The following is a 25358-nucleotide window of genomic DNA, read 5'->3' as shown; positions in this document are numbered from 1 at the left end:
ATTTTGGAATTAGTTAACTTATGTGGTGTAGGATTCACAATTTTGATTATTGAAAAATGTTGCTAATTTTGGTTATCCAAAGCCTAAAATTTGATTATTTCTAAAGATGTTGCTAAGTTTGATTATACCATTGTGAGCGATCTTTTGTAACAACATTGTTAACTTTAAAAACAATTGGCATTTGATTATACCACTGTGGATGACCTTATACCTTATCAGTTATCAACGTTAATGAATCCTAACTTCGGCTAGTTAAGCACTTTTAACATAAAAAAAAATTGTTGGCCAATTGGCCTTTATTTGCTCCCTCCCATCGAATGAATAAGCAAATGCATTTTAATGGTTGAGAGCCAAAACCCCTGTTCTCATTTCAAAAATCCGATCGACCAAGTCTTCAAATTTCAAAAATCATCGATAATTAGTGATCTCTTTACACTCTCCCTCTCTTACACACACCCCACCACATCCACAATGGCCAAATAAGCTAGAAAGTCCAAATAAGTTATTATCCGTAATTGGTAGAAAAAAACTCCCTTCATTACCTTTTTGTAGAATTATAAGTGCTAGCAAATGATGTCTTTATTGGCCAATTGGCCTTTCGTAAATCTTACCCTTTATTCATAGCTCCGCTATGGGCAAGTTTCTTACATCAACAATTAATTGTAATTTTTTTTTGCTTTGCAATCAATCGCAGTTGTCCAAAAGTGTTTTGAACGGCTGCGATTAGCGTTGTAAATAGGTTCGAAGAAGATTTTCTCTAAGAATAAACCCAATGCATTATAAGAGTTGAGATTCGCCCATGGAAACACTATTCTCATTATTATTACATTACATTACAAAAGAATAAAAAGATCGATCAAACATTCAAATTTATATTGGAGATCAAAAAAAAAAATAATTCAAATTTATAAACCGTTGGTAACTAGTGATCTTTTATATTCTCTCTCACACACCGCCGCATCTTCAACTGCCACACCACACACGAAGCCCCTATCCTCTCTCAGACGATTGGCGCCTCTTCGCTCTTTCTCTCTCACCGGTCGATCGAAGATTTGGCCCGTCATCCCTCTCTGAGACGATCATACCACTCATCTCTCTCCCTGACGATCATACCCCCCATCTCTCTCTCAATGATCGGCGATTCGACCCTTCCTTTCTCTCTCTCTCTCTCTCTCTCTCTCTCTCTCTCTCTCACACTCACCAGTCAACCCCCTGGCTGCCGCGGGGGCGTCGATCCTCTGCGGATGCGGGGACAAGAGGACGAAGAAAGGGAAGAGGTTCAAGGGTTCCTACGGAAACTCGAGGCCAAAGGAGGAGAAGATGATCGAGCGAACAAAAGACAAGGTCAATGTGCCCAGGTCCACGCCTTGGCCCCTCCCTTTAAATCTGATGCTTCTTGCTTTTCATAGGAAACGTAGTAATTGTAGCAGGCCGAACATGAAGTTCGCTATGTAACGACCGAGCCCGTGCCGTGCCGAGCTCGAACCTTGAGCACGACTCCCGTCCCTGTTCTACGTCGACCATTTCTTTTGCCACGGACTCGTCGGCAGGTCAGCTCGTTCTCGGCCACCTTCCACTGCGGGTCACTTGTGACTGTCCTCTCCCGTAGATCATGTGCCCGATCGGCAAAGGCGTGTTCGGCCACCCGCAAAGCAAGGCCGTTGCCGACCATGGCTAGCCACTATTTGCATGTCTTTCCACGTATAAAAACGGTTATAACAGAAGATGATCATGGGCGCACATGGGTGTGCCAGCTCAGCCCTAAAAACGGTTACCAGATCTATTTGGTGACATCATGATGATACAGCCTGACCCGCGCAAGGCACGTGCTGGTGCTTGGAGAGCAAGTGAGGGAGCTCTATAAATACCTAACGGTGGTAACCCTAAAGAGGTACATGCTACTACATACTCACGCTCATAATCTTTTGCCTACACTCTCTGCACATTGCTCATCCTCACGCCGGAGGGCCTAGCCGGGACAACCCCCGGCCTGGTCTTTAGTCGTGCGCTCACTGTGCAGGCTAGGAGAAGACTCAACCATCAAGCCACCAACGGAGGAGAAGATCGAGGATCACGGGCCACACAATTGGTGAACCCGACGTGAATCGCTTCTGATTCAAACGGCTCTCACGTCCTCCAAACACCATACTCCTCCGTAAAACGACGACCAAATCGCTCACCATGGGCGGAGATCAGACAGATGTGGCCATCTCAGGGACCAAAGACACTAGCGGAAATGTCATCCCCACAACACCCCATGAGAGGCACATGTCCATCTCCCTCGCACCAGGATCCGGTCTCTCACCAGTCGCGGACGACGTAACGACAGCCTACATCTGTTTGCTGCAACGTCGCGACGACGAAGGCGATAACGAGTTGGCCGCGTAAAGGGCGGAGGTGGCCCAAATGAAACAGCACATGCAGCAAGACACCACCCCCGCCGCATCCAGATCTGGTGGAGGAGGGGGTAGAAGAAGGCGAACACCACCTCCACCACCACCGCAAAGACGTTAGGACGAGGGAGGCCAACGCGGGTCCGTGAAAGACCGCCTAGGCTTCACCCCTGCTCCGGGCGACGCCAGAGGAATTATCCTTTACAAGCAACCCACCGCATCTGGAACACACCGTTCTAGAAGCCATCACGAGCGGACCAGGACGAGGGATACCGAGTCATTTACAAGTACGTACTCAACTGGTCGTGCGGAGTTCTCTCGCACAACGGTCTCGCACCATAGCCGAGATTCCGCACGGACCAGACCCCATGTCTCTGAACGTCTAGGGAACATTCCGCCCGAGAATCTAGATGAAGAACACCATGCACGGCGAAACGGGAAAGCCGTACGCACCGAGGGTGCAAACGAAGACAACAGAACCCGCCGTAACAAGGACAAAACCATCGACGGCCCACGCCGAACAACGACAGACCTTCGAGACAAGCTTCGGTGCAGGGACGCCGAGAAGGCGTCAGAAAATGAAAACCAGGAAAGGATTTCAAAGAGAACAAAGACGGACGAGCACGGCAAACCGCCGCGCCCAGGATTTGAAAGACAACTAAAAGATCTCAGCGTCTCTCCCTTCACCTCCCACGTCATCAACACGGCACCGGAATCAACTTTCCATCTGCCCAAATTCACTAAGTTCGACCCAGTAACCTGCGAGGCCTACACTCACCTAATCCACTTTCGGCAGACCATTGAGCTCTGCACACTAAAGGATGAAGTAAAATGTAAGGCGTTCCCGTCTAGCCTAGGCTCCCTAGGACTCCAGTGGTTCAACAAATTGCCTGCTGGATCCATACGGAACCTGGCCGACCTTGAACGTGCCTTCAACACACGCTTCATCACAAGCAACAAAACGGCTAAAGAACCTGAGTCCTTATCTCAGATGAGGAAACTCCCTTCCGAAACACTCAGACAATACGCCGAGCGTTATTGGCAGCTGTTCAACGAAATTTCAGGAATCGATGAATATTGGGCTGCGCGCACTTTCAAAAACGGTCTGGAAACCGGCAGCAAGATCCTAGACGAACTCGCCATCCGCCCACCACACGGCATGGGAGAATTAATGCGCATCGTAGAGAGATTCTGTGCTCTGGAAGAGTTTTATGCGGACCGTGCGGCCCAAGGAATCCCGAGCACAACCACACCATTTTTCTCGGCCGCACCTCAGCCGCCGCCTGCAATCACCCAACACTCGCAGCCCAAGAAGCAGGTACACAACATCAAGGAAGGGAAAAAGCGCCAGCCAAAGGAGCACGACTACGTGGCCAAAACCACCCACTTTAAGGAACCAATTTGGTCTTTTCTGAAAGAGATAATGAGGCAACCGTGGTTTGAATGGCCGACGGGCAAGCTCGGCACGGACAACGACCAAGCTGATCAGAACCCAAGAAAGAAGTGCTCGTATCACAACGAGCTCGGCCACTACACAACGGCATGTGCCCCCTACAAGGCTTTGTTGGAACGTTTGGTGACTCAAGGCCATCTCGATCAATACATTGACCGATCAAAAACGCCCACTCGGCAGACAAATTCCAACCCCAATGAACAGCGCCCACTGATACACGTCATCCACGGCCCAGTGACAAAGGAATTTGAATCAACTCTTCAGGCCGACCTTAGTCGCGCATCAACTTCCAGGCAGGTACTCGCAGTAGGACCTGGATCCAAACGTCCACGAACAGAAGAGTTGCCCAAATGGACGATTACTTTTACCAAGCACAATCTTGAACGTGTGCAAACACCACACTCCGACGCCCTCGTCGTAACCGTCCAAATTGGAGTACATGATGTCAAACGCATTCTTATTGATCAAGGAAGTTCAGCAGAGGTCATGTACTACGACCTTTTCAAAAAGTTGGATCTACCTGAGTCAGCCCTACAACCTACCGACGTACCCCTCATCGGCTTCAACGGTGCACCTGTCTGGCCGCTTGGCCAAATCTTCCTCCCAGTCGTCGTTGGCTCAAAAACTCTGACCGTCGAATTCATTGTCGTCAACGCACCAAGCCCATACAACGCCATCCTTGGCCGAACCTGGCTCCATGGAATGCAAGCCATTGCTTCTACCTACCACCAGGTCGTCCGCTTCATCGGCGCCACAGGAAGACAAGAAGATTTGCGAGGTGACCAAGTGGCCTCCAAAAAATGCTATGTCTCTACCGTCCACAACTCCGCCAAAGCCAAACAAGTACAATGGGTTGAAATCCCCGACATAGCAGAAATCGACGACGTCGGCCAAAAAGCCGAAGACAAAGCAGAGGAAGACCTCGTCCAAATGCCAATCAACTAGGATGGCTCCCGATTCTTCCTCATCAGCTCTTCCATCAGCGAGGCTGACCGCGAAGAAATATTCCAATACTTAAAGAAAAATATCGAAGTCTTTGCTTGGACCCCCAACGAAATGCCGGGGGTCGACCCCAAATTTATCAGTCACTCCCTCAACATCAAGAAGGACGCTAAACCTGTCATCTAGAAGGCACGGCGTTCTGCAGCCGAACACGCCAACGTAGTCGTTGAAGAAGTCAAGCGTCTGCTGGAGGCTAATGCAATCCAAGAAGTACAGTACCCAACATGGCTATCTAACACTGTGGTTGTTAAAAAGAAAAACGGCAAATGGCGAGTTTGCGTGGATTATACCAATCTCAACGACGCTTGTCCAAATGATTGGTTCCCACTGCCAAAGATTGATCAACTTGTGGACGCAACAGCAGGCCATGCTCGGCTAAGCTTTCTGGACGCCTACCGTGGCTACCACCAAATTGCCATGGACCCCGACGACATGGAGAAAACTGCTTTCATCACGCCATATGGCATCTTTTGCTACCGCGTCATGCCCTTTGGACTCAAGAATTCAGGGGCAACGTTCAACAGAGCAATATTCAAGATGTTGGAAGAACAAATCGGCCACACTGTGGAGGCTTACATTGATGACCTGGTCATCAAAAGCAAGAAGGAATCCAACCACCTGCGAGACTTGGCTGAAGTTTTTGACATCCTCAAGCTACACAAGCTACGGCTGAATCCTGAAAAGTGCGCGTTCGGGGTAAGCGCTGGGAAATTTCTCGGGCACCTGGTCACTCGAAGAGGAATCGAGGCCGACCCCAACCAAATCAAAGCTGTTCAAGATTTGTGCCCACCCAGGACGATCAAGGAAGTTCAAAGGCTCACTGGGATGGCAGCGGCTCTCAACCGATTCATAAGCAAATCCTCAGACAAATGCCACGCATTCTTCCACGCCTTGAAGGGCAAAAGCCGACGCAGCTTTGAATGGACCCCGGATTGTGACTCAGCCTTTGCCGAACTAAAAGACTACTTGAAATCGGCCCCGCTGTTGGTAAAACCTAAAGAATTCGAAACTCTTTACCTCTATCTCGCCGTGTCCGCCCACGCAACCAGTTCTGCACTTGTACGGCGGGAAGGCACCGATGACAAGCCCATCTATTTCACAAGCAAGACACTCCTTCCAGCTCAAACTCGTTACCTACCACTTGAAAAGTTAGCCCTTGCTCTCGTCTCAGCGGCCAGGAAGCTCCTGCCCTACTTCCAATCACACTCAATCGTCGTCCTAACAGAACACCCCCTCAAAGCTCTCTTTCGAAAGGCGGATCTGTCTAACAGGGTCTCCAAGTGGGCAGTTGAGTTAGCAAACTTTGATATCCGTTTCAAACCACGAACGGCGATCAAAGGACAAATCCTTGCGGACTTCATTGCTGAGCTCACTCCACAAGACACTGAACTCATCAACACACCCATCCCAACAAAAACCATTGCCGAGCATCATTTGTCTCCAAAACCTTGGCACCTTTTCCAAGGCGACACATGGCGTCCACATGTTGACGGAGCGTCAAACAACAACGGAGCAGGGGCCGGGGTCGTCCTAGTCTCCCCATGTGGAACACTACACGAAAGTGTTATCAGCATCGACTTCCCCGCCACCAACAACGAAGCTGAATATAAAGCGCTCCTAGCCGGCTTACGCTTTGCAGTTGCCATGGGCATTTCCAACCTTGTCGTTTACTGTGACTCTCAACTCATAGTTAACCAAGTACTGGGCGACTATGAAGCTCGGGATCTGCGGATGTCAAAATACCAGGCAACCGTAGCCGAACTAATCACCAACTTCCCCAATTTCAAAATTGAGCAGATAAACCGCGAACACAACGCACATGCCGATGCACTCGCTGGCCTTGCCTCAGCTTCTAAAGCCTCAGGATTTCGAACTATCAACTTCGGCAGCATTGGCCGCCCGTCTTTTGAGCCCACTCAAGAAGTACTCATTGTTGAACTCGGCCCCAGCTGGATGGATGAAATCGTTGCGTTCCTAAAGCACGACACCCTGCCCACAGACAAGAAGGAGGCTTACCGTGTGAGGAACAAGGCCGCCTACTACTGGCTTTCTGAAAGCGGCCACTTATACAGAAAATCCATCTCTAGACCGTATCTCTTCGTTGTCCACGCCTCCCAAGTGCCCGAAATTCTGACAGAACTTCATTCAGGCAGCTGCGGCTGCCACTCTGGCGGCCGCTCCCCTTTGTCAACGTGCCATGAGCCAAGGCTACTTCTGGAAGAACATGAAGAAAGACTGCGAAGAAGTTGTTCGCAAATGCCGACCATGCCAGCTGTTTTCTCCCATACCAAAGCAACCCGCCCAAAACCTCTCCCCTATTACCAGCCCTTGGCCCTTTGCACAATGGGGGCTCGACATTGTCGGAAAACTACCAACAGCACCAGGAGGATTCAAGTTCTTGATCACCGCAACAGACTACTTCTCCAAGTGGGTAGAGGCTGAGCCTCTTGCGACAATCACAGAAGCTGACGTTCGCAGATTTGTCTGGCGAAACATTGTTACCAGATTTCGAGTTCCATATGCCATCGTATCAGACAGTGGAAGCCAATTTGTCGGTAAAGACCTGACCAGCCTCTGTGAGGAATTCGGGATACGCTTCTTCAACTCTACACCAACATACCCCCAAGGGAATGGACTAGCCGAGGCTACAAACAAGACCATCTGCGCCGGGATCAAACGACGATTGAACTCCAAGAGAGAAAAATGGGCTGAGGAACTACCCCGTGTTCTTTGGGCTTACCGTTCTACACCCCGGCGCTCAACTGGCCAAACTCCCTTTTCAATGGCATTCGGCATGGAGGCAGTAATCCCACTGGAGTCCAAGTTCCCCACTCTGAGGACTGAGAATTTCGATCCAAAGACTAATGCAAAGGCAGTAGAACAAGAATTGATTTTGGCAGAAGAAAAATGCGACGATGCTCAGCTAAAGCTCGCCGAATACCAACAACAAGTAGTAAGAGGCTACAACCGAAGTGTTCGAACAAAGACCTTCAAACCAGACGACTTGGTGTGGCGAAAGGTGGTGCAAGCTAGCAAGAAGCAGAAGTTCAAACCCAACTGGGAGGGTCCCTTTCGTATTGTCAAGATCACTGGTGAAGGTGCCTATGTGCTGGAAGACATGAACAGGAAAGTTCTAACAAACCCATGGAATGCACAGAACCTCAAGAAGGCATACATGTAGCCGGAATTCCAACAGTGTGCCTCATGTTCGGCCACTCATTATCCAATTTTTCTTTCGCTTCGGATCAAGTCTTTTCATTTCAAACTGTACTTCATGTTCGTGAAATCAAAGAAATTTTCTGGCATTCGTCATTTACATTTCCAAACTTCTTTTCATTTACTTTATATTTTTACCTCGGCTTACTTGGCCAAACACAAACGTTGACCTCGGTCACACCCACAAACGGCTCCTATGCCTCTGCTTTGGCCACAATTGCTACCCAAAAGAAGCAAACACTGACATCAGGTCCACCGAGCCCAAAAACACACAATATGGCTGGAATTTGGGCTCGGGTTTGGCTTAGCAAGACATTATGGTCGGCTACAGCCCGGTTACACTCATGCTTTGGTGAGCAAACCACCCACAAACATTAAACACTTTACTTACGGACTAAGGGCTGACAAATTTACCGAGCCCAAACTACGGTTGTGTGCCCTCCACAACTTTGGCGACCAATCTCAGTATCAACTATACTAGCAACTTGCCGAGACCAACAAACGCTCGGCAAACTCTCTTTATTCTATTACTCTACTTTGGTTCAAGCTCGGCAATACCTACAGCTAGTAACTTAAACAATTGGACAAGAATTCCTACCATTAGGCCGAACCCAAACCAAAGTGGGGGCTACAGGATAACTACTACTCCATTAGCCAAGGCTCGGCAAACTTTCACATCAACACACATCTAATATGGCCCAGGCTCGGCTCTATTATCATCATGCATTGTTCAAGCTCGGCCAACACCAAATGGTGAAGCAGTTTCTACTTCGCTACATGTCAACATAACTCAGCCGACCCAAAACCATAGAAGGGGCTACGGATAACCATAACCTCAAACAAATTTCAAACCAAGCAAACCTATTCAAATCAGATGTCATACAGAATATCAATCCAAGTTCGGCAAAGAAGACACATCGCAAACACAGAAATCAAAGAGCTACGGCATTCAACTTTCAATAGAAAGACAAAATGTTACTAAAAATCATAAACGAAGAGGTACGGCGTAAAAAATTGTTCGGTGTCGACCCCTCATCAACTATTACTGTAGGGAGGTATTCCCGAGCAGATACATTTAGTTACCAAACACGTGATGTTTGGGAACACGAGGTAAATACAACTGGACTTATCGTCGGGCAGTTCGGTGAACAGCGATATGGACCAGTGATATGAGAAGTCATGGCTATAAAAAGACTGTTCGGTTATGATACAGCCGAACAGATGATGTAAAGAACCTAGCACGTGATACGAGTGATCATGGGTTGAAAGCAATGCAATCGATATCCGAATAAATGGTACGTGGGACCATAGTTTGAATATAGACAGGACAGTCATCATGCTAAACAAGTGTTCGGCAATATGGACCAGTGACATGAGAAGTCAATAGTCCAGGGAGGTTGTACGGGCTCAAGGACCAGTTACATGTGAGTTAACTGGTCCAAGCCGTCTGTTCGGCTATGAGACGGCCGAACAAAGATGGAACTCCAATCGAGAGTAGGAGCAGAGAGAATACTCTGGAAGATTCCAGAATAGTCATGTCTCATATAGGGATAAAGATCCCAAGAATATAGGATCTGAGAAAAATACCCAACGAGTATGGGATGTTCGGCTCTTAAAGGAAAAGAATCCTAAAAGGACTCTTTTCCATAAACTGATAAAGGAAACGAGACTCCTTGATATCCTGGGTTTCCTATACGAGTTAGGAATCCTATGGCAATAAGGATGCTTGGACAGCAAGCATCCATAAATCTATAAATATGAGGAAAACCTAGAGGTAAAAGGTACGCAATACGTTGCATTATTATTGCTTTCCTACTGATAATTAGGGCGGAGTTTTCTAGTACGTGATACTAACAAAGGCATCGAAGGGCCTTTGCCACGAGAGGCAAAGGTGCACTCACCCCCTGTCTATTTTGCAGATTAGGGTTCAGACGTCGAGCTAGGGTTCCGGTGAAGAGGCACGAATAAGCCGTTGCAATCCAGTTGATCCGAAGCGTCAATTGTTTTCATCCCCCTACAATTGGCGCCGTCTGTGGGAAACGAAAGAATTCCCTTTTGAAATACGACCATGGTGGAAGTAACTCCAGCAACGCCGCATGAACTAAAAGATGTGTTAGATGAGGGAAGGGACAAATCACCACCTGGGGCTCCGAGAAAGCCCCAGGGTGGGCACAGAAGGAACACGAGTAAGGACCGCCCCCTTACCGTGCATCATAACTCCAAAAATAGAGGAGATGGAGAGACGGCTTCGAGATCCACGAGAAGGAGTAAATCCCATCAAAGGGATGAATCGATCGCGCACTCCAGGAGTGTGCACCATAGTGACGACGTTCTTGATAGGAAGAGGCAAGAAGTCGAGGAGTATGCTCGTCTGATTAAAAAACGAGAGCATGAGATCAGAGAATTGGAAAGAATTAGGGAGCATCCGGAGGATTCTGGCCTGTCTCGAGGAAAATCTAGAGGCAGTAGGTATGCTATGGTACAATACAGAAAAGATCCTTCACGAGGAAGTAGGAGCAGAAGTCCTGTCATAGGGCGTCATGAAGCTTCTCCACGAAAAAGGGGAAGAAAGAGTAGAAGCCGAACACCAGAGAGAAGGACTTCTTCACGAAAAAGGAGGAGCAGAGACCGGAGTTCTACCCCCGAGGAAGAAGACACGAGAAAGCATCATCGAGACAGGTACGAGAGACCTGATGCTGATTGGGTCAAGACTTCGGCCCACAAGTCAAAGGAGCAAGAGGATGGGACAGTGACCGCACGAGAAGCAGCACGCAAGGCCCTGAGTAATATTGCAGCCTCTCCCTTTACGAAGAGGCTACAAGAAGCAAGGTTGCCGAGCAGAGTGAAGCACGGTGCATTCGTACTTTACGAGACAAATACGGATCCCGTAGCTCACATACAGCATTACCAACAGGCCATGTTTATGCATGAGGGGGATGATTCCATCTTGTGCAAGATGTTTCCCTCCAGTCTTGGCAAGGTGGCTTTATCTTGGTTTCATAAGTTGGCCCCACGATCCATACGAGGATGGAGGCAGTTGGCAGAAGAATTCACTGCTCGGTTCTTAACGAGCAGAAAGGCCCCAAAGACTTTTGAGAGTCTTTCCACCATGAAGCAGGAGGAGAACGAGCAGATCAGGGATTATGCAAAGAAGTACTGGGAAACTTTTAACGAAATTGAAAGTTGCAGTGAAGAGTATGCGATTGCTACGTTCAAAACTGGTCTGCCTGTTCGGGGAGAGCTGCGCCGTTCATTGAATAAACATCCAGTAGCCACCTTGGCTAAATTGATGGAACGGATAGAGCAACATGCCAGAATGGAGGATGACATACTCCGTGAGGATGGCAGGACGGTTGCCGAACAGCAGAAGGCACCTGCCAAAAAGGTGGATAAGCCTGAACCCAAGTCTTACAAAGACAGAAGGGAGTACGGGCAGGCTAAGAAAGATCCATACAAGGACAAACAAGCTCCTGACCCCAAGTCCTTCTTCTCTATCACTACGGTTTGGAAGGAGCCAATATACAGGATTCTTTATCGAATAAAGAATCAGCCATATTTCAGATGGCCCCCAAGTCTAGGCGGAGACAAAGATGCAAAGCGTGCTACGAATCAGCACTGCAGTTATCACAAAGATTGGGGCCATATGACCGAGGATTGTGAGGTATACAAGAGGCACCTTGATGATTTGGTCTCTCGGGGCTATCTCAAAGAGTTTATCCAGGAGGACCCTAAAGAGAAAGGGAAGGCCATGGAACTGGGTTACGAGCAACACCCTAAAGGCGTGATCCATATGATACATGGGTTGGCTGCACCTTATACGAGGAGTGAGGTGAGGCTGTTGCAAAGACAGGTCAAGCATGATCAGCACGTGATGCGGTTGGGAAACAAGAGAGGGCGAGAGACTAATGCATGCAACGAGAGCATGGCATTCAGTGACGATGATTTGGCGGAGGTCCAAATACCCCACAATGATGCGTTGGTCATAACCCTACGAGTTGGGGAATACGACATCGAAAGAATTCTAGTGGACTCGGGGAGCTGTACAGAGGTGTTGTACTATGATGCATTCAAGAAGCTGGGCCTGGCCCAATCAGACTTAGAACAATCAACAACACCTCTAATTGGGTTCGGTGCAGGAGCAGTTTGGCCCCTAGGAAAGGTGACTTTACCTGTTCGGGCTGGATCTGTGGTGTTAAAGACAGACTTTTTGGTAGTCGATGTCCCATCTTCCTATAACGCGATTATAGGGAGGACATGGTTGCACAAAATGAGAGCAGTCTCCTCGACATATCACCAGATGGTGAAATTTCCAGGATCAAATGGGATTGAAGTCCTTAAAGGAAACCAGAAGGTAGCACAGCAATGCTTGATTTCCATCATCAAAACAACCCCAAAGGTCCACCATGTTCTCACACTAGAAGTACCAGATCAACCAACCATCGAGGATGTTGGGAGAAGCCCGGCTGAAAAAGTGGTTGAGGGCCTGGAGAAGATTCAGATCAACGAGATTGATCCTGAAAGATATTTTTTGATTGGGAAATCATTATCAGCAAACGAAAAAGCTGAGTCAATAAGATTTCTAAAGGAATATATTGATGTTTTTGCATGGGTGCCAGAGGAAATGCCCGGGGTGGATGCAGACGTGATCTGTCATCATTTAAACATTGACCCTCAACACAAGCCGATCATTCAGAAAAAACGAAGGGCTGCCGCGCAGCATGTAGATGCAGTGATTGAAGAGGTCGATCGTTTATTGGAGGCCAAGGCAATACGTGAAGTCTATTACCCAGAGTGGTTATCCAACACTGTTGTGGTAAAGAAGAAGAACGGAAAGTGGCGTGTCTGCGTGGACTTCACAGACTTGAACAAAGCATGTCCTAAGGACAGTTTTCCTTTGCCTAGGATTGACCAATTGGTTGATGCAACCTCTGGCTACGAGCGAATGAGTTTTCTCGATGCATATCGAGGATATCATCAGATTGCTATGTTTGAACCTGATCAAGAGAAGACTTCGTTCATCACACCACGAGGGTTATACTGTTACAGTGTCATGCCGTTTGGGCTGAGGAATGCTGGGGCTACATACCAAAGACTTGCAACCATTATGTTCAAGAAGCTCATCGGGAAGACTTTGGAAGTTTACATAGATGATATGGTGGTAAAGAGTCGAGAAAAGGGAGGGCATATTTCTGATCTAAAGGAAGTGTTCGAAATCCTGAGGAAGTATAAATTAAAGCTCAACGCCTCGAAGTGTGCGTTTGGAGTTGGTTCAGGAAAATTCCTGGGCCATTTGGTAACTTTGAGAGGGATAGAAGCAAATCCCGATCAGATTGATGCCTTACAAAGACTACAGAGTCCCAAAACTACCAAGGAAGTCCAGAGACTGACTGGAATGGCAGCAGCACTTAACAGATTCATCAGCAGGTCAAGTGACAAATGCAGACCCTTTTTTCAGTTATTGAAAAAAAAGGAGGGATTTGAATGGGGAACAGAATGTGAACAAGCTTTCCAGGACCTGAAGAAGTACCTGGCCGAGCCCCCACTGTTGTCAACTCCACAGCCTGGTGAGTCTTTAATTCTGTACTTAGCTGTTTCCGAGCATGCAGTAAGTGCAGTCTTGTAGAGGGATTTGGGGATCGAACAAATCCCCATCTATTATGTTAGCAAGACATTGTTGGATGCAGAGACGAGATATCTGCCTCTAGAAAAACTTGTCCTGGCACTTAGGACAGCAACCAGGAAATTGCCACACTACTTCCAAAGCCATAAGGTTGTGGTTTATACTGAGTATCCATTAAAATCACTGCTTCGAAAAGCAGATTTCTCGGGAAGGATCTCGACGTGGTCCGTGGAGTTAAGTCAGTATGATCTCGAGTATCAGCCACGCACAGCAATTAAAGGCCAGGTGTTGGCTGATTTTGTGGCAGAGTTTTCCCCCACTGTTGCTCCCTTGCCTCCTACGAGAAAGGAACAGGCAGTTAAGACATCATCCTTGAAGGATCAACCCGTAGCCGAACAGGATCCCAAAGAATGGAAGTTATTCGTTGATGGATCAGCATGTAATACTGGTTCTGGAATTGGAGTTGTCCTCTTTCCTCCTCAAGGAGTTCTGATTGAACTCTCTATTCGGCTTGGATTCAGTGCATCGAATAATGTGGCTGAATATGAAGCACTCTTGGCTGGATTGAGAAGTGCAAAGACCCTTAAAGCCGAACGGGTCAGGGTGTATTGTGATTCCCAGCTTGTTGTGAATCAGCTGTCCGGCGAGTACGAGACTCGGAATGAAAAGATGGTAGCCTACGTGCAGGCAGCAAAAGACTTGCTTGATACCTTCGAGAGGGTATATATTGAGCAAATAAGTTCTGGACAGAATGCTCATGCAGATTCTTTAGCTTGGTTGGCTGCAGCAGTACCAACAGAGTTTAAAAGAAGGGTGGCAGTAGAATACCTCAGTGAGCCGAGCATTGGGAGGAGTGTAGACTTGGTCTTGGACGTGAACCAAGGACCAAGTTGGATGGACCCAATAATGGAGTTCTTACGAGACGAGATACTCCCTTCTGATAAAAAGGAGGCCCACAAGATAAGAGTCAAATCTGCTAGGTTTTGGCTGTCCCCAGAGGGTAAGTTGTATAGGAAATCCTTTACGGGTCCCTATTTGCTATGCGTACATCCTGAGATGGTACAGAAGTTCCTTCATGAAATCCACGAGGGAACATGTGGGAGCCATGCTGGAGGCAGATCTATTGCCCACCGAGCAATTACTCAAGGCTACTGGTGGCCACACATGCAAGAAGATGCAAAGGTGTATGTAAAGATTTGTGAGAAGTGTCAAAAGTTCTCACCAATGATTTGAACACCCGCCGAAGATCTGGTGCCATTAACAAGTCCCTGGCCTTTTGCTCAATGGGGGATGGATATCGTGGGTCCATTGCACAAAGCAACTGGGAATCAAAAATTCCTGCTTGTTGCAACTGACTATTTTACAAAGTGGATTGAGGCAGAACCACTGGCCAAAATCACTGAGCCTATGATAGAAAGGTTCGTGTGGAAAAACATCATCACTCGTTTTGGGGTCCCTTATTCATTGATTACAGACAATGGATCCCAATTCCAGAAGAAATTCAAGGCTTTTTGTGCCCAATATGGAATAAGAAATTTTTATTCCACCCCAGCCTACCCTCAGAGTAATGGGCAAGCAGAGGCGTCTAATAAAACTATCCTAGATGGGATAAAGAAGAGGCTGGACAAAGCAAAGGGAAAATGGCCTGATGAGTTACCATTAGTTTTGTGGGCTCACCGAACAACGCCTAGGAGGTCTACGGGAGAGACCCCCTATTCGTTGGCATTTGGAACAGAGGCTGTCATACCTCTGGAAGTGGGTCTGCCGACCAACAGGACAGCTCTGGTTGAAAGTGGAGGCAATGATAGGGCCCTTCAAATCGTGCTTGACCTTGCCGAGGAGAGGAGAGAAAAAGCCTTGGTACATCTCGCTTCTTACCAAGAACAGCTGATGAAAAGCTACAACAAGCATGTTCACCCTCGAGAATTTGGTGTTGGGGACCTTGTGCTACGAAAAGTGCTCGGCAACACCAAGGTGGCTAACGAAGGCAAGCTGGGGGCCAACTGGGAGGGCCCATACAGAGTAACTGAGATTATAGGCATAGGAGCCTATCGATTGGCAGATTTGGATGGTGATCCAATTCCAAGGCCTTGGAATGTTCATAATTTACGAAAATTCTTTGTTTAGAAGTATTAAATCCTGTTTTGGATTTACACTACGTGATTGTGTGGGAATTACGAATATAATTCCTTTGTTCTAGTTTTGATTATTTTTTAAAAAGGGTACGAGTAACGCCCTCTTGCGTTTTACAGATTATGAATAAAATCACTTCTTTCGAATAACTGTTGTGGTATTTAAATACGAACTACGAGTTTGGTTCTCCTTATTCGTATTGGGGAGCAGGGTATACCTTTTTGAGTATGTGAAACTTAAAAGTACGAATACAAGTACGAAACACTTGTATAGAATCCCCAGTATGTGAAACCTGGGTATACATTTGAATGCAAGTATGAACACACTTGTATGTATTTTCTTAAAGTACGTGATACTTAGCAAGTATGAAAATACTTGTGTGTTTTCTTTTAACAAATACAAGTACGAAATACTTGTATGGACGTTCAAAGTACGAGATACTTATATGGTATTTTAAGTACGTGATACTTGAGAACCTATATTGGCTTGACTTAAATGTAAGCCACATTTAGTTAAGTACGTGAAACTTAAACACAAGTACGAAACACTTGTGTGATGTTCTAAATACGTGATACTTAGGCGATTTTGTGTGAGTACGTGATACTTAACAAGTATGAATACACTTGTAAACTACTAAACTTAAAACAGTACGAGACACTGGGAAACAAATGTTTTTAAGTACGTGAAACTTAAACAACATTAAGTACGTGAAACTTAACAGGCGTGAAAGATTTGCTAAAAAGTACGAAATACTTATGCAAACGAATGATACATAAACGATGCTTAAACAGTACGAAATACTTAGATTGAAATTGCATACGAACAGATGCAGCAAACATGGAAGCCGAGCAAACCATAAAAGTTATGCCACGAAGGGCCGAATACCTGTTTTAAAAGTAAAGTATTGATAGTACTGGTACCACGCAGGGTAAAAAAGGCTATGGTCATGCAAGACCAGCCAGATGATTTTTAAAACTACCTGTTTATTATCTTAATCCAGGTTCTGAACCTCAGAAGGGACATCAGCCTCATCAACAACAGTAGCAGTTTGTACCTCTGGGATAACGATCTCAGTGGTCACTTCCAGAACAGATGATTGCACAACGTCATTTTGTGCCTCAACTTGTATTTCTTCATCAACATCTGCAAAATCATCAATCTGTTGATCAACGTCGTCTGCTGGAGCTGCAACTTGGCGACTTGGTAGATCATTCTCAACCCATAGGGGAGAATCCTCAGCAACTCCTGCCTTTGTAAGGCACGCCTCCCAGCAAGCAACCCAGATTTGGTCTTGAATATCAGGCATCTGCTCGACATAACTTGATGTTGTGGCGTCAAACCCCTTCTGATAACCATCTTCAAAGGATGCCTTTTTGGTGCTGTCCATCTCGGCCAAGACTTGATGCAGACTCTCCTCCGTGGTCACAAGCTTGCCCTTTGTCTCAGACAAGTCAGCTTTAGCTTTATCTCTCTCTCTCTCTAATCTCGTGACTGTTCGGATCAGCCTGGTGTTGTCATTTAAAAGCCTGATCCTCTCGGCTTCAGCTTCCTGGAATTTTTGGCCCAGTACGACCATTTTTTGGATAAACTATAGCAAATACCAGATCGTGAGTAACTTTTTTCTTAAAACTTATAAAGATGAAGCTTTAAAGAAGAGAAGTTTTTATTACCTTGATTCCACTGACGAGACCAGTGGACACAAGCCGATCAGGGGGAGACAATGACTCTTTCTGTAAGTCAACAGGGAGTAGCAACCCTTGGGCCAGAGCAAGTGCTGTCTCCGACGAACTAGCACTATCCCCGACGTGAACGGGACGGTCTCCTCTAGTGAATAGAGGAGTCCATGTTTGAGGAAGTATTTGGGTAGTTGGTGAAACGGGGTGATGTGTTTCGATGTCTGCTTGAGAAGCAGTACCAGTAGGGTCTTCTGATCTAGGCCGTTTGTCTCTGTGAGCATCACTGGCCTCTATGGTAGTCTCCACTTCACGAGATGAAGTGGAGCGGCTCGAACCGCCTCTGTTACGACAGGGTGCAGGAGGGGCGTTCCCTGTGGAAGCTACCCGACCAGATCCCCGTCCCCGAGAAGAGACGGTGAGGAGAGAGCTGAGGTTTAAAGGCTGACGTGTCATGGTGCTAGAGTTAGGAGAAAATTGAGAATAACCTGAAGAGGATGATTGACTGGTGTCAAGATTCACTACTGGCTGTTCGGGTTGAAGAGAGGAGGCCTGACTTCGTGAGGATCTTCGAACTCTCACTCGTGGTAATGGAATTCCTTCAGAAATTGGGATTTCACCCAGTTGACCAGCTACGGTTACTCCTGCGTTAGCTCTTGTGCTCCTGGTCGGAGGAGCAGTTGATGTAGAGGCAGCACTGGTGCTAGGATGAGCAAGCCGCCTGTCGATGACACCTCTGTACGCAGGATCGTATCCCAGCAGCACGTCAGCGTCACGACCCCGACCAGCTGTTCGGGTACCAGGCACACCTTTATATTTGAGGACTTTGTTAATGTCCTCTGTTCGGATGTTGCTTGGGGTGCGTCTGGGACGATGATTAACGTTTTCAGCTGCAAAAATTCAAATCAACAAAACAAATTTAGTACATGGAAAGGCTACGAGAAAGCAGTAAATGAAGAATTGTAAAAGGGTAAAATCAAGAGCATACGTGGATAGCCCCATATGTGGGGGCAATGGAGCCCCAGCACTTGGCCATCTTCCCCTAAAGGTTCGAATGCTCCAGTCACATAGAGGAAGTCGATTTCGTGGTCACGAGCAGAATCTGGCAGATTGAGCACGAAGCGCTTCTCTGCTCTCCTAACTTTGAAGTAGTAAGTATTATACTCAGGGTTTAGTACTATACTATACCACCACTGGATGTCCCAGATTCCTAAATTGGTTTCTAGAATCCCATTTAGGGCTATAGTCCCCATTATCAGTCTAAAAACGTTCGTAGAAACTTGCATGGGTGTAAGACGGTACCAGCTTAAAATCTGGCGGAGGAGTGGATGAAGGGGGAAACGGACCCCGCCTTCGACAATGGACACGATTGGGATACACATTCTATCCCACGATCCAGCATCCCTATCCGCTCCTAATGGAGCGAGTTCAAGCCCTACGTTTTCAGGGATATTGTATTTTTCTCTAAATGCCGCCATGGCAGCAGGGGTATCACAAAGCTTCCTAAACTTACTGGGTCTAGGAGGGTTGTCATCCGCCATGAGTATATTCAGAAAAGAAGAAAAGATGGGAATGGGTACGAATTGAAACCCTAGAAACGACCCACCAAATTTGAGAATGAGATCTCGGATAGAAACCTAAGAAGAAGAAGGGGAATGAGAGCGAGAATCTTACAAGAATATTGTGACGATTCCCTGAAATGCAATCGAGTTTGCAGACGGCGGCAATGGCAGAAAGCTTTTAAGAGAAAAACTGAACGTTTGAATATTTTTGGATGAAAAACCAAAAAGAGCCCTTTCAGGGGTTTAACGGTGAGAGACGGAGACGAAACGTCTCCTCTCACACCGTTACAGGAAAAAGTAACGGAAAGCGGAAACCGTTCTGACGCCGTTTCATAGAACGTCAGTTCGAAGTTAATGCTAGGCATACGAAAACGTGCCACGTGGAGTCGTTTTACCCCGAAATGGTATAATGACATAGGCGCCAAAAGGCATCAATGAAGTATTGAAATTTTGACTGCACGGGATCAAAAGAGTTTGGTCTAGATAGAATTCTGTTTCTAAGCATCATATATTACCCCCGAACAGTGGTAAATACATGAAGCTGGGGAGCAATTGTAGGGAGGTATTCCCGAGCAGATACATTTAGTTACCAAACACGTGATGTTTGGGAACACGAGGTAAATACAACTGGACTTATCGTCGGGCAGTTCGGTGAACAGCGATATGGACCAGTGATATGAGAAGTCATGGCTATAAAAAGACTGTTCGGTTATGATACAGCCGAACAGATGATGTAAAGAACCTAGCACGTGATACGAGTGATCATGGGTTGAAAGCAATGCAATCGATATCCGAATAAATGGTACGTGGGACCATAGTTTGAATATAGACAGGACAGTCATCATGCTAAACAAGTGTTCGGCAATATGGACCAGTGACATGAGAAGTCAATAGTCCAGGGAGGTTGTACGGGCTCAAGGACCAGTTACATGTGAGTTAACTGGTCCAAGCCGTCTGTTCGGCTATGAGACGGCCGAACAAAGATGGAACTCCAATCGAGAGTAGGAGCAGAGAGAATACTCTGGAAGATTCCAGAATAGTCATGTCTCATATAGGGATAAAGATCCCAAGAATATAGGATCTGAGAAAGATACCCAACGAGTATGGGATGTTCGGCTCTTAAAGGAAAAGAATCCTAAAAGGACTCTTTTCCATAAACTGATAAAGGAAACGAGACTCCTTGATATCCTGGGTTTCCTATACGAGTTAGGAATCCTATGGCAATAAGGATGCTTGGACAGCAAGCATCCATAAATCTATAAATATGAGGAAAACCTAGAGGTAAAAGGTACGCAATACGTTGCATTATTATTGCTTTCCTACTGATAATTAGGGCGGAGTTTTCTAGTACGTGATACTAACAAAGGCATCGGAGGGCCTTTGCCACGAGAGGCAAAGGTGCACTCACCCCCTGTCTATTTTGCAGATTAGGGTTCAGACGTCGAGCTAGGGTTCCGGTGAAGAGGCACGAATAAGCCGTTGCAATCCAGTTGATCCGAAGCGTCAATTGTTTTCATCCCCCTACAATTACACCTGGCACGGCAAAATCCAAACTCGGATCCGTTCAGTCTAACAAGAGTCAAAAATTGAAGGAAAACAAATATTAACAAGTAGAAGTATTTCAGCCTCGGCTTCAGCAGCCTCAACCTTGGGCAGCATCTTCAGCAATAACCTCAGTTGCAGCTGCGTCCAAATCGACCACAGCACCACTACTGCCAGCACCACCTTCGACAAGAACATCCTTATCAACATTTAATGGCTCCTGCTCAGCACCTCCAACCACCTTTTCAGCAACTTCATCAACAATTTTTTCACCAACTGCAGCTTGCCTAGTGGCCCCCACCTCACCACCGTCACCAGAAACCTCTTCGACCTCATCGTCACTGTCAGGAAACTCCTCGGGAGGGAGGGGTGCACACTCCTCCTCGGTATAAGGCAAAACTAGCTCGGGAGTAATTGGGGTTGGAATAGACTTCGTCAAGTTCATGTCCGCCTCTAGCTGCATCACTCCACAGGCAGCCTTCACACCATCCTTGTACCCCGTTCGGAAGGCGATGGGGATCCTCATCCGGATGGCATCATTTACCATTGACCGAGCCTCCCGCATGTACTCGGCTCCAGCTCGGTCAAAACCAGCTTGATACGCCGCCCCATCTACCTCTTTCATCTTCCTCTTCTCTCTCCTAAGCACCTTCGCCACCTCACGCTCAGCATTCTTCATCCTCTCCTCCATCTCATCTCTTTCTTTCTCGAGCTCGGCAACCTGAGTTTTCACCGTCTTCAAGCTTCCCTTATAGCTCCTCACCTTCTCCCGCTCAACCTTCAAATCTTCATGAAAATGAGCGCGCTCGGCTAGCACAAGCTCGGCATCCTTTGATGAGCGCAGCAAGGCCTGTCCAGCCTGGTAAACAAAAAGCGTCGGCATAAAAATACTCAAGGATAAAAATCGAAGTAAAATTACCAAGGTCGGATAATACCTGAACAAGATAAGCACCAGCATGAACCAAACTTGGCTGGAGACCCTGAGGGATTTTCTGCATATCCTTCGGCAATGCCAGACCTTGGAGAATGGCAGTGGCCAACCCAGGTTCAGCTTTCACAGAGTTCTCCACCGTCACGACTCTGCCCTCGGCCAAGGCATATGACGGAGTGAACTCCTGAGCAACGACGGGGCCAGTCGAACCTAAAGGTCGTTCAGCTGTCTTTGAGCCACCAGCCGCTGACGACTCTGTCTTCTCCCTCTCGCTCGGATTGGAACTCGGCGGCTTGGTCGGGAAGAAGTCATGGGTGACTTTTTGCCTCTTCTCAGCAGGCTCGGCAAACCCAGATTCCTGTCGAACCGCTTTGCCATCTCTTATATTAACATGGACAACGTTCCGTCGGCCCATGTCACTAGTAAGAACGGGCACGAGAGTTTTTAATGGAACGTTAATTCCTGGGTGTTCGGCTTGTAGATCCTCTCCGAACCAAAACTCTGCTGGTTTCCTGAACGTCGGCAACTTCACCCTCGGCTGCTTATTGCCTCCTGTCGGCCTCGCCTTCTTTCCTCGGCTTTGACCTTCTGTGCTCGGCGCCGCCTCCCTTCCCCTCCTCCTTAGCTTTCCCTTGTAAGACGGCTCGTAGCCAAGAAGCGTCGGCGCGTCCCTACAAGCCTGAGACAGGAGTATGTCAACGTGCGCCTCAATAGACAAAGATTGCTGAGTCTTTGTTATGGCTCGGTGATCTGCAAAAGCATTCAACTGTTAGGAAAATCACATGCATTGAAAAAAGTTAACGTCGGCAAAGCAAAAAAAACGTGATTACCTCGAAAATCTTTCGTCTTCGGCACTATATACTTACGTACGGTCTGGTCGCCGAACTCAAAATTGCCCCTCACTTTAACATAAAAATTTGCCCATTTGTCAATGTCGGGCAAACCGTCTACTAATGGTTGTTTCTTGCCACGTGTGGACAAGTACCGACGCTCGGTTTGGCTGTGCCTAGACATAATGTAAGTATGGAAAAGGTCGGCTACGGTGAACTCAAGGTTGTGAAGCTTCTTCAGCTTAATTACCGACATTACTATTCGGTAGCTGTTGATGGCAAAATAATGTGGGACGATGCTGAACCGAGCAAGAAGTTCCCTCAAGAAGGAATGGAGAGGGAACCTCAAACCAGCCTCACATATCGCCATCAATGGGACAGTGATATGCTCGGGATGGTCCCCCATCGTATCCTTGATTCTGTTGCTCGCCACTTGGTTAAGTATTACGTCGTTGGGGATGCTGTATTCTCGGCAAAAATCTTGGTACTCCCTAGCATTTCCGGTGAAGAAATGGGCATGGGGGCAAACTTGGCCCCTCTCATAAAGATCGTCTACCCCTCTACCCTCGGATTGGGATTCACTATGCCCTGAAAGGATAGGGGTTGGGGCGTCGGCCTGAGGGACAAATCTGGACTCGGCTTCTGGTCCCAGATGAGGCTCGGCATCAGAATGGGTCGATGTTGTGAACGATATCTCGGGATCGGTTACAAACTCGTCGGCACCATATTCAAAAACACGTTCGGCATTCGAGTCACAGGAGTCGGAAGACATGTTTGAGGCAATGGACGATATTTGGTGTCGGCGTCTATGTTTTTCCAACCACTTACGGAAAAACAAATCTCCAAAACCTCCCCCTGAGCTTTCAGAGTCGGAAGAGATGACAATGGTTGGGTGAGCCAAACCTAACAAAAACAAGAAGAAAACAATGAGAAACCTCGTCATCGGCCAGAAGGCAAGGGATCTCTATGCTCGGCTACCCTATTGGCCCACCCTATTTGTCTCTTCGAGATTCAGGCTCGGAAAATACTAAAACACAAAATGGGGCTCGGCCTATCCGCGCCCTACGGTGGGCTCGGCAAATCCCAACAAAGGCCAAACACGGGCATTGTTGCAGACTCGTGCTCGGAAGAACAGATTGGAGATGAAGATGAACAGTCACTCATCTCCAAACCTCGTACTGTTCACTCAAAATAGAAAAACTCCCTAAACCCAAGAAAACAGAAAGGAAAGCATAGAAAAATTGCACAAACTATAAGAGGGATTAAGATCGAACACATACCTGAAAGTTTCAACGAGATTTGATGAAAATCTGCTGAGAATCAAGGCTGGAAGACGAACAAGCGAGGGACGAAGTTCTGGCTATGGAGGTTTAGAGAGAGAAAGCAACGGTGGCTTCTCTCTCTACCCGTTTGCCCTTTATATAAAGGTAGGGTTTGGGATTTTGAGTTTCCTGCTCAAATCACTGTACCGCCGAACCTACAACCAATGAGCATCTGACGCGTGGCCTGACGAGACGGGCTGGCAGAGCTCCACGCGTGCCCACCGTCTCTCTGACAGCCGTACCCAACAAGAAATGGACACCTGGCGTATCCCCATTGATCCACGACCATGGCGGTTTGTTGAAAAGGGTTTAGGCTCGGCTCAGTTCAGTCCAGTAACTGAGATCCATGCTCGGCCAAAGTTAACATCAATCCCAACCGTGCACTCGGCGACGACCGAGATTGAGGGGCTATTGTAGCAGGCCGAACATGAAGTTTGCTATGTAAAGACCGAGCCCGTGCCGAGCTCGAACCTTGAGCACGGCTCCCGTCCCTGTTCTACGTCGACCATTTCTTTTGCCACGGACTCGTCGGCAGGTCAGCTCGTTCTCGGCCACCTTCCACTGCGGGTCACTTGTGACTTTCCTCTCCCGTCGATCATGTGCCCGATCGGCAAAGGCGTGTTCGGCTACACGCAGAGCAAGGCCATTGCCGACCATGGCTAGCCGCTATTTGCATGTCTTTCCACGTATAAAAGCGGTTATAACAGAAGATGATCATGGGCGCACATGGGTGTGCCAGCTCAGCCCTAAAAACGGTTACCAGATCTATTTGGTGACATCATGATGATACAGCCTGACTCGCGCAAGGCACGTGCTGGTGCTTGGAGAGCAAGTGAGGGAGCTCTATAAATACCTAACGGTGGTAACCCTAAAGAGGTACATGCTACTACATACTCACGCTCATAATCTTTTGCCTACACTCTCTGCACATTGCTCATCCTCACGCCGGAGGGCCTAGCCGGGACAACCCCCGGCCTGGTCTTTAGTCGTGCGTTCACTGTGCAGGCTATGAGAAGACTCAACCATCAAGCCACCAACGGAGGAGAAGATCGAGGATCACGGGCCACACAGTAATGCACTGATGTGTTTTGAAAACCTAGGGTTAGGATTTTGGGATTCGTAGCTTGGTTCGTTTAGCAGCCCTAATTCTCATTGCAAAAGATCGATCAAGCATTCAAATTTATAAACCTTTAGTAATTAGTAATTTATAAACCGTTAGTACGGAAACTCGAGGCCAAAGGAGGAGAAGATGATTGAGTGAATAAAAGACAAGGTCGATGTGCCCAGGTCCACGCCTTGGCCCTTCCCTGTTAATCTGATGCTTCTTGCTTTTCATAGGAAATGTAGTAACGCACTGATGTGTTTTGAAAACCTAGGGTTAGGATTTTGGGATTCGTAGCTTGGTTCGTTTAGCAGCCCTAATTCTCATTGCAAAAGATCAATCAAGCATTCAAATTTATAAACTGTTAGTAATTAGTGATCTCTTTATATCCTCTCTCTCAAACCCACCGCCACACCCACACACGAAACCGTCCTCTCTCCCTCTCCCACGGAGACCACAAACTCAAGACTACCACTCCAAACTTCCATCTACAATCATCTGTGGGGTTTTCGACCAGAACCTCTCATTTTTCTTCATCTATTATTATTTCTATTATTATTATTATTATTTTTTTTTTTT

At 47.2% G+C, this 25358-nt stretch overlaps 1 long non-coding RNA gene across 3 annotated transcripts in view; it reads left to right on the top strand.

Annotated features, from left to right (window-relative positions):
• The first annotated feature begins 1213 nt into the window (after positions 1 to 1213).
• Positions 1214 to 25358, top strand: part of LOC131336467 (uncharacterized) — a 40897-nt gene continuing 16752 nt past the window's right edge. The window contains exons 1-2 of one of the 3 annotated variants that reach the window (XR_009202835.1): positions 1214 to 1344; positions 24951 to 24964. This is a non-coding gene — a long non-coding RNA (uncharacterized LOC131336467). Of the gene's footprint in view, positions 1345 to 24949; positions 24965 to 25358 lie in introns of those variants that run through there. The other 2 variants (XR_009202840.1, XR_009202841.1) reach the window with 2 other exon arrangements.

The sequence above is a fragment of the Rhododendron vialii genome, chromosome 8a (genome assembly GCF_030253575.1).
Source record: "Rhododendron vialii isolate Sample 1 chromosome 8a, ASM3025357v1".
Taxonomy (NCBI): Eukaryota; Viridiplantae; Streptophyta; class Magnoliopsida; order Ericales; family Ericaceae; genus Rhododendron; species Rhododendron vialii.
The sequence above is the reverse complement of the archived record's forward strand: the minus strand, read 5'-3'. Positions and strand labels throughout refer to the sequence as shown.